Source organism: Mustela putorius, unplaced genomic scaffold (genome assembly GCF_011764305.1).
Source record: "Mustela putorius furo isolate JIRA1106 unplaced genomic scaffold, ASM1176430v1.1 tig00537227_pilon_pilon_pilon, whole genome shotgun sequence".
NCBI classification, from domain to species: Eukaryota; Metazoa; Chordata; class Mammalia; order Carnivora; family Mustelidae; genus Mustela; species Mustela putorius.
Genome location: NW_025422368.1, coordinates 24,523,262 through 24,534,180, shown reverse-complemented (window position 1 = coordinate 24,534,180; position 10,919 = coordinate 24,523,262). Strand labels below are relative to the sequence as shown.

Here is a 10,919-nt window from a genome sequence, read left to right as displayed (position 1 = left end):
CTTTTCTGGAGCACATTTTAAGGGAGATATATTTGGGAAGAATTTTCTATCCTCTCACCTTCATTATTTTTGAAAAAGGATTGTGGAAGGACCTGGCTGCTTTATGCTCTTTAAGCACTATACCCTTTCTACCTAAGTATAGGGCTTAAGGAAAAGGAGATGCCTTTTTAAAACTCTCTTATTTGGAAATGTAGCATTTTCTTTAACTCAGGCAGACACTCTAAATTACAATCAGATCTGAAGTCCCCCCTCTCTTCTGTGTTGCCAATTTTTGAGCCCATTTTGAAAGCCGAAGTCTTCTTTCAACTCCAAGATAAGAAAAAGGTATCACAAGTAAGCTCCAGCAAGACGGGAAATGTGGTCATCCACTGGCATTCTCTTTCTGCCTCCCATGAGTGCCTTGTACACAGGAAATAGTCAATAAGGCTTAACCTAAAACATGCAAGTTTAATTCACTCTGGGTAGTGAAATGTACAGAACTTTTCACATGTGATCTCCCCCATCATTTTTTGTTTCATTTTTGTTTTTTTAAATTGTCTCTGAACAGAAGTAGCTGGAGCTACTTGAGCCTAGACTTTTTCTCTTGAAAGTTCCCCCATCAGTCAGCTTGAGATCATACAGATTACCAAATGGCCTAATACCATCTTTGATCAAAAGTTCTTATCTGTCTATGACCCTGCTACTCAATTTCATTTCTTTGGATTTTCGGTTTGTAAATGTGTCCTATTAAAATGCAAAAAATCCTGAAGAATATAACACCATATTAATAGTATTAATAATCACCCCTTAAGCTGAGATTGGCAAAATGATTAAGAAAAATTACGGTAGGAAGGAATAGGGTGGTTGATAACAGAAATGAGGCTGCAGGAAGGGGTCCAGGTGGCATGGTGGAAAAGGAGCAGAGAGAAGGCCACTTGAAGGGAAAACAGAACATTTTCTAAAGCCTAATTTCATATAATTTGCACTTTACATAATTTACAGTTGTGTTAAAAGCCAGTACTGTTCGTACCCACAGGGGATTCATAAGAAACACTTTGAACTCCTCGGAAGGAAAGATTTAGTAAATACAAAATATGATTATCATTACACCTGTTTCCTAGAATAGATGAGGGAATTTTTACCCAGGTGTCTATTATCCCTTTGTGTCTTTTGGGTCAAGAAGGTTAATTTATAATTTCATGTCTGTTTGGAGAGATTATAGATGGGTAGCACTGAGAGAAAATGGCATAGGATAAGACAGAACATATGGCAGCAGATGAGAAAGGATATAAGCAGTTTATACATTTCAAATGGTCCGCCCTCAGAAGACAAGGAAGAATAGGAAGGCTGGCTAAGTTTGGATTCCCCCAGAAGCAGATCCTGAGGCACTGATTTGATTGCAAATAGTTTACTTGGGAGATGATCCCAAGAAGTACTAGTGGGGAATGAAAAGAGGACAAAAAAGTGGCCAAAATCAATAGCATATAATCAAACAATTCACCTCTGGAGGCAACTGAGGGTAACTCCTGCTGAGTAACTCTGGGACATACAGAAGAATAAATATGTTTCCAAGTCATTCCATTTAAGGAGTGAGGAATCTGGAATATCTATCTTTTGATACTCATCCATCATGGCTGAGGGCTGCCCCCTGCCGCTTCTGGCATGCCTTGATGCAGACTGAGAAGCAGAGCCACAGGTGCTGTGTACTGGAATGGTAAGTGCAAGGGAGATGTGGTGTGGGCAACAGTGTGTGGGCATCCAGAGACAACTAGGGCCCATGAAAGTCATGAAAAGGCCCTGTGGGCACTTAGAGCGTCATACACAAGGACATAACAAATAAGTGGTTCTTATCAATTTAGTATATTCAAATTCATAAACAAGTTCATATTTTTTCCACTTTCCATGAGAATCTCCTCTACTTACTTGGCTCCAACTAACACAGCAACAATGACTCCCAGTGACTCATTTCTGCTAAATCCTTGTTCCATGTTTCTAACTGCTTAAAGAGCATCTCCACCTGGAGAAGAGCCTCTCAAACTTAACACAGCTTAAATTCTCTTCTCAAAAATGTCCACTTTTTTTCCTGCCCTTCCTAACTCAATCAAAGGCACCACTATCCATCTTTTAAGTTCAGTTAGAAACATGAAGTCATCTAGAATCTTCATTCTCTTGTACCGTACAAATCCAGACAACTCCTGATGTCCTATCTCCTAAATATTTTTTAATCTACCCCTCCTCTCCAGCTCCTCTACCACTGTGATTTTTCTATGACATTATCATTTGTCACCTAAATTATTGCAACATCCTCCTAATTGCTCCCCCACCTTCATTTTCTCCTTCTCATCAGTCTATTCCTAACACTGCTACCAAAAAGATAATTTGAAAACCTTCATTTGATTACATAATTCTAATCTACCTATCCAGCTTCATCTTGATTCTCTGCATTCCTCCAAGTCAAGGTTCTCAGTTGCAAATAACTCTAGATGACTTAAACCAACTCTAGATTACTTAAAGTAAAATAACTAACTGAGTGATTATTAGGAAGCCCACAGGATCTCTGGGAAGGCTGGAAAACCAGGCTTAAAAGATAGATAAGAACAAAGGGAGACCATGCAGCCAAAACCATTCTACCAAGCCAGTCTTTGGAGAACAGTTGCCTCTTTCAGCAAATACTAGACACTGTACTAGCTCCCAAGACAGTTTTGGGCCTTAGGGACTGCTGCTCATTCCTCTGTCACTGTCTCTCCCACAAGCTAGATATTGCTGCCATTGCTACTCCCTGCAGAATAAAATCTCCACCACATTTCTCATTCGCATCACTTGGTCCAGATTCAATATCCTGTGAGTGTGATTGATTGGCTGCCATGTGAGGTCACATCACAGGACCATGACTTCCAGAGAAGCCAGAGAACAAGTAGGTGGTTTTCTCAACCTTGTAATGGGAGGTGGACTCAGCTTCCCATCAAGCTTCATGAGAAAACAAAAAATGAGTTTATGTCATAGGCAGCTGTTAAAAAATGACAACTGTCAATGAAAATAGATCTTTTCCTGATGAGGAATTTGAGAGGCAAAGTGGAGGGGTTTAGGGGGTAGGGAAGGAAAAAAATGAAACAAGATGGACTCGGGAGGGAGGCAAACCATTAGACTCTTAATCTCACAAAACAAACTGAGGGCTGCGGGGGGGAGCAGGATATGGAGAGGGTGGTTGGGTTATGGACACTGGGGAGGGTATGTGCTATGGTGAGTGCTGTAAAGTGTGTAAGCCTGATGATTCACAGACCTGTGCCACTGGGGCAAATAATACATTAGATGTTAATTAAAAAAAAAAAGAAAATAGATTTTCCATTTATAAACTACAAAGAACAAAAATAATTTTTCTCTTTAACAGAATTCAGCTGTTCCTACATATATCCACAAATATACTCAGGCACTCTGCAAAGGGAGATGATCCAAAACCACATCAGCACTGAACTTAATATTGATATAGCAAGCTCCAAAGTACATGGTCCATGGAGTGTGCAATGTTCAACCTACACAACCTGATGGAAACATTCTTTCCTTGAGTGACAAAAAGTTCTAAAGCAGCAAAACCATTAGTTTCAAGGACAAGAGTATCTTATAGCTAACTTAAAGCTATTTCTCAAAAGGAAAAAGTTACCTGCTAAAGAAAGCATGACTTATTCCAAGTCTCTTGGATTCCTGCTGTGGTGACACAAAGGTCAAGTTTTGTTCCATTCCATAGTTTCCATTCCAGCATCTTGGTATTCACATGTCCACTGAAAGGAGGTCCAAGTGACAGCTTGTTTATACTACACCACAGGCTAGCTAGAGAGCCTTCCTGCTCTGGGTTCCTCTCAAAGGTGTTAGCTTTTTGGGTCTCTTGGTAAATAGTTATAAGCCACACATCCAAATGTGGTGCATATTCTCTCCCAAACCCAAAGAGGCCACACCAAGTATTGTGCCTCTGATTTAATGAGTATCTCCTTGGGCTTCACTGGAAGAGCTAGTCTAACATGCCCACTGACCCCTGGACTTTAGAAAGGACACTGTATGTCAGTCTTTGTGCTTTCATGGGAGTTTTCTCTCACCCTGCAATAAGATTATATCTTATTTCCTCCTTCCCTCTGGGATAGTCAGATGTTATAACTGATGTAGCAGAACAGTAGATGTTGAAGGATGGAGAGACTACAAAGATCCCTGGGGACTAAATTGTGCCACAGAATCAGAGTAGTTATAATCTTGAGGCAACCAGAGGAAAACTGATGCTTTCTGACGTTGTCAGCTTGCTGGAATCCAGGGGTAAGCATTAGATGGCTTAATAACTGTGTAACAGGTGTGAATGACTACATTATCCAGAAAAGAGGCATCACCAGTAACAACCACCATAATTGAAGCCGACATCTACATAAGCTTGCACTATGCCCTCTGCTTTTCTTCAAAACCCATCCACATTCTATGCAGGCCAGATAGACAAAGTGAAGGGATATGTTCATGTTAAATTTCCCCCAGGATGCAGTTTTACTTCTGACTTACTATTTACTACTGCTATTTTATTTTTCATTTTAAATTTGTCTGATCTTTCCTATCAAAATAGCCCATGTGAGACCTGTGCCTGATGTTAAGAGTATTTGCTTTGGTGATTTATTCATGATCTGAGAAGGCAACCTGGGGGTGATTCAGGGTCCAGCTAGACCTAACATTGAGCATTTTCAGGTCCAGCTCCATTTTCGTCTGATGCTTATAAGATTCCACTCTGGCTGGTAGCCTACAGTGATGTTATAAGTCACATGTTGGTGTTAGCCCAAAGCCAGTGTCCAGTAATTGTGAACAGCCTTGATATAATCCTTTCCCTGATTTGCAATTACCCAGTAAATGGGAACAGTGCCCTTTAAGGAGAGATAGTAGGAAGATTCAGAGTATATCATTTTTGTTGTTGTTTTTAATATCCACCTTCAATAATATCCACTAGCCTCCTCTTTATTCAGGGGCTCTCCATCTACAAATTTACCCAGGCATGGGGTTGGAAGAAGTAGAGTGATCTTTGCCAGGGTGGTCAGGTCAGATCTTTATTCATTAGTTTTTTCTATTATGCAAATAAAGCAGAATATTACTGGATTGATGACCTATCTCAGATGTGGGGACCATATGCTCATTAGTTATCCTGAGGAACATTTTGGTGACCATGTCCCTGAGGTAAATAACTTTACTTGGCCTCTGCCATCCTGAGATCCTGCCATTTTCATGGAAACCCACGAGCACCTTTTAAATACAGACTCTCTGGGTGCCTGGGTGGTTCAGTGGGTTAAAGCCTCTGCCTTCAGCTCAGGTCATGATCCCAGGGTCCTAGGATCGAGGCCCCGCATCGGGCTCTCTGCTCAGCGGGGAGCCTGCTTCCCTTCCTCTCTCTCTGCCTGCCTCTCTACCTACTTGTGATCTCTGTCTGTCAAATAAATAAATAAATAATCTTTTAAAAATAAATAAATAAATAAATACAGACTCTCCACCAGCACTCCTGGACTATAGAAAACATTTTACTAAGGCACAATTCAAAGTAAATAAAATGATATATTTACTAAGGTCTTAGCGAAGGAAATATTTTCTGGGCTCTCATGTGAAAGGTAAGTCATTTATTATAAATCCAATACAACTTTTCTTATCTTCTTAAACCTTAGAATTCCTTCCACTATATTATACCAAGAAATTTATGACATCCACATTTAATCCAAAATAGGACATCACTGTGCCTGAGTTTTAGTAGCTCAAGTGAGCAGTCAATAATAATTCACCCAGTATTCCAAGCTACTCAACTGAATTTGAACTCCCTGGGAATTGCACCACCTTAAGAAATTAGGCTGACTTAAAATTATACTCATCTCTACACGGTATAGTCCCTTCAGGATTCATGCCCACACATATTCTCCAGACTTTTGCTGATATAAAATTTTTAATCTTACTTTACTGGTGTGTAACACTCTTCTCCCAAATGTGAGCCTATATTTTGCTATACTAGGATGTAACTTTGCTTATAGATCCAAAGAAAATAAGTGGTAGATGAGGCAGACATAAGGATAAAGATTTCTCCTTTTAAGTTAATCCCTTAGGGGAAAGAGTTATGTGATCTAAGAAGGGACAACCTTATCAATAAATGGAGAAGGAACTTCTTTGGGTGGTATATTTTCTATTGTCACTGTAACAAATTACCAAAATGTATTATCTCACAATTCTGTAAGATAGAAGTCCCACATGAGTTTCACAGAGCTTAAATCAAGGTGTCTGTATTCTCTTCTGGTGACTCTAGGAGAGAATCCATTTTCTTGTCTTTTCCAATTTCTAGAGGGTGCCCCCATTTCTTAGCTTGTGGTCCCCATCCTCCACATTCAAAGTAAGCAATGCTGCATCACTCTCTGGTCCTTCTTCCATGGCCCTGTCTCCCTCTGACCACAGCTGGGAAAGGTTCTTCACATTTAATGATTCATGTGATTAAACTGAGCCTCTCTGGATAATCTCCACATCTCAAGGTCCTTAGCCAATCTGCAAAATCCATTTTGCTATGTAAAGTAACATATTTGTAGGTTCTGGGATTAAGACATGGCTGGGAGTATTATTCTACCTACCACAACTAGCAAATGGAACTTACTTGAGATTGGATGACCTTTCTTTTCCATTCTCTGGATCCCATTCTTTCTCAATGTACATCTTCATTATTAAATAAAAGATCTGGTAAGGTTGCAGATTCAACTGATGTTGTAATTTAGCACAACCCATATCAAATCTGTTTAGTCTACAGTAATCTCAGTACTATCGCTGAAGGAGATAAATTATTTTAGCACGATCATAAGAAATTCCCTAAATTTCAGGCTGAGGCTCTTTGGGGGAGGGTGGGTATAAAAGGTATTCTTTTTTCCCAGCTTTTTTTTTCTTTTGAGGTATAACTGACAAATAAAAATTACAGATTTAAGGTATACAACTCAACGTTTTGTTATATGTATACACTGTGAAATACTCACCACTATCAAGCTAATTACCATATCATCACCTTAAAGGGTATTCTTTTTTAAAAAGCATTTTTTATTAACACATAATGTATTATTTGCTTCAGGGGTCCAGGTCTGTGATTCATTAGTCTTACACAATTCACAAGCCTCACCATAGCACATACCTTCCCCAATGTCCATCACCCAGCTACCCTGTCCCTCCCACACCCCTCCACTCCAGCAACCCCTGTTTGTTTCCTGAGATTAAAGGTCTCTTATGGTTTTTATTCCTCTCTGATTTCATCTTGTTTTATTTTTTTCTCTTTTCTAAGCTAGTAATTTAGGAGCTTGAACTTCATGTTCTCTTTCTTGAAGCCATTCAGGGCCACTAGTAGTGGCTATTTTTGGCTATTGCATTTCTGATGCCCATCATCCTTGTCTATGGCCTTTAATGCACACTTTATTACCCATTAATATAAACCATAACTTAGTTATTTCTTCGTTCTATTTCATGTGCTACAGTTTGCCATCCCTTAAATTTTGCTGGGTTTTTCACTGCTTTTAGTCCAACAAGATTCAAATTCCCCTGCACTAATCTCCTTGACAGTTTGTAGCCACTCCTTGTACTAATAGCTGGGGTGCTTGGTTGTAAGCCACAGAAAGCACTTCTGAGCTCTGCCAAAAATAAAAATGTATGAAGAGATAAGAGGTTGGCCCCAGGATGGCTGAAGAGGCTTGAGAACAAACTGTAAACTAGTAAGAACAAAGAGCGCCAAAGCAGCCAGAGTCACAGCTAGAATTACCCCCAGAGGACCAGTCTGATAATAAAGATAATGGTACAGCAGTCAGGACCAGCACTGGTCTATGCTGCCGCTGATATTCTTAGCACCAGAATAATTCTACCTAAAAAGAATTCTTTCTTTCCTAGGTTCTTTGCTTCACTAAATCAAGATCCCAAGTCCTGAGGAGAAACATTTGACTAACCAAATAGGGACATTACTGTGTCCCAGTTTCCTGGAAGAAAAAAAAACAAGAAAGGATTTGGCTTCTTTGGATCAATGCAGTAATGGATTCATACTTATTGGTCATATTTGTTAATGGGTTCTTATCCCATTGTACTATACTGTTCATCTTCTGCACTATACTAACACTGAAAGATAGGTACCATGTCTTAACTTGGTGTCCCCAAAAGCAACCACAGTATCTGGCACACAATAGGCTCTCAATAAATAAAATATTTAAAAAGGGAAATTAATTCCAGGATTTTCTTTTGATCTTTTTTGAAAAAGAACTGACTGGGGAAATAAGGAATCAAAGATGGAGGGTGTGCCTTTTTCTCAACGGGTTTGCCGCCAGAACACAGGTGTCGTGAAAACCACCACTCAACCTAAACCAGAATGGGGAAGGAAAAGACTCATATCAACATTGTTATCATTGGACATGTAGATTTGGGCAAGTCTACCACTACTGGTCATCTTATCTACAAATGTGGTGGGATTGACAAAAGAACTATCTGGGAAAAGGCTCCTTCAAGTATGTCTGGGTCTTGGATAAACTGAAAGCTGAACGTGAACGTGGTATCACCATTGATATCTCCCTGTGGAAATTTGAGACCAGCAAATATTATGTGACCATCATTGATGCTCCAGGACACAGAGACTTTATCAAAAACCTGATTACAGTCACATCTCAGGCTGACTGTACTGTCCTGATTGTTGCTGCTGGTGTTGGTGAATCTGAAGCAGGTATCTCCAAGAATGGGCAGACCCGTGAGCATGCCCTTCTGGCTTACACACTGGGTGTAAAACAACGAATTGTTGGTGTTAACAAAATGGATTCCACTGAGCCACCCTACAGCCAGAAGAGATGTGAGGAAATCGTTAAGGAAGTCAGCACCTACATTAAGAAAACTGGCTACAACCCCGACGCAGTAGCATCTGTGCCAATTTCTGGTTGGAATGGTGACAACATGCTGGAGCCAAGTGCTAACATGCCTTGGTTCAAGGGATGGAAAGTCACCCGTAAAGATGGGAATGCCAGTGGAACCACACTGCTTGAAGCTTTGGATTGCATTCTGCCACTAACTCGTCCAATTGACAAGCCCTTGCGTCTGCCTCTCCAGGACATCTACAAAATTGGTGGTATTGGTACTGTCCCTGTGGGCTGAGTGGAGACTGGTGTTCTTAAACCTGGCATGGTGGTCACCTTTGCACTAGTCAATGTTACAACTGAAGTCAAGTATGTTGAAATGCACCATGAAGCTTTGAGTGAAGCTCTTCCTGGGGACAATGTGGGCTTCAATGTCAAGAACATATCTGTCAAAGATGTTCATCATGGCAATGTGGCTGGTGACAGCAAAAATGACCCACCAATGGAAGCAGCTGGTTTCACAGCTCAGCTGATTATCCTGAACCATCCAGGCCAAATTAGTGCTGGATATGCACCTGTGCTGGATTGTCACACAGCTCACACTGCTTGCAAGTTTGCTGAGCTGAAGGAGAAGATAGATCATCATTCTGGAAAAAAGCTGGAAGATGGTTCCAAGTTCCTGAAATCTGGTGACGCTGCCATTGTTGATATGGTTCCTGGCAAGCCTATGTGTGTTGAGAGCTTCTCTGACTATCCTTCTCTGGGCCGTTTTGCTGTTTGTGACATGAGACAGACGGTTCCTGTGGGTTTCGTCAAAGCAGTGGACAAGAGGGCAGCTGGAACTGGCAAGGTCACCAAGTCTGCCCAGAAAGCTCAGAAGGCTAAATGAATATTATCCCCAATACCTGCCACCCCAGTCTTAATCAGCGGTGGAAGAACGGTCTCAGAACTGTTTGTGTCAATTGGCCATTTAAGTTTAATAGTAAAAGACTGGTTAATGATAACAATGCATCGTAAAACCCTCAGAAGGAAAGGAGAATGTTTTGTGGACCATTTGTGTTTGTGTGTGTATGTGGCAGTTTTAAGTTATTAGTTTTTAAAATCAGTACTTTTTAATGGAAACAACTTGACCAAAAATCTGTCACAGAATTTTGAGATCCATTAAAACAGAAGTTTAATGAGAAGGAAAAAAAAAGATGGAGGGTGTGGACAGTAATAAGGAAAAGCAAGTCTGTTTGATGGAGATAGGGAGGAGAAAGGGAAATGGGATATGTGTGTCTGTGTATGTAGGTATCATCAGATGAGTGTGTTAGAGATGGAGAGAGGCAGAGACAAAGAGAAAGTAAGAAACTGGAAAAAGCAAATGAGCCCTAGTCTCACCCATGATGCTATGTATTAACACAGCTCCAAAGCCCAAGTGACCTGGAAAAAAGGTACCCAACCTTAAAAGAAATTATTATGTAAGGAATTAATAACAGCCCATAGCACCCAATATACTTTGGGGGACTTTTTTTGCCCAATATCTTCAACTGAGTTTCCCTAAAACAATGGTGTCCTCGTATAACTCCTCACTCAGAAACTTTCAACAACCCCCACTGGCAGAGATTAAAATCAGTATTCTTTAACTGGATAGGTACACCCTTGAGTACCACATTCATCTTCCAAAATGAGGAGTCAACTTCCTTTTTCAGAAATGCCTTTCTTGTTTCTATCTCTATGATTTTTGTTAAGCTATTTTCCCATTCTAAAAAGACCTTTGTTGCTCTTCAACTACACAAATTTGTATCATCTTTCCAGACCCCAATTAAGATTCTCTTTGTCCCTCAACTCCTTCAACCCCACCCCATTTAGAATTGCAGTAATAATCTCTAGTGCCACCCCTTTTCACTTAATCTCGTAGACCCTCAGCACTGTAAAGTTATTCAACTTGCATGTCACCATTGCATTAAGACCAGAAAATCTAACTGTAAGACTGTGACTTTCTATATATTCTCATGTTTTGATAAAGCTAAAAATTAGCTTTAATAAGTGATGGTATTGATATAATTTTATTTGTATACCTGAAGAGGAAAGAAAATAATTCTTTACGTGGGAAGA

General features: G+C 40.1%; 1 pseudogene; it reads left to right on the top strand.

The window, feature by feature from the left end:
• Positions 1-8,300: 8,300 nt before the first annotated feature.
• LOC123390016 lies at positions 8,301-9,959 on the top strand (annotated as a pseudogene).
• The last annotated feature ends 960 nt before the right edge of the window (positions 9,960-10,919 follow it).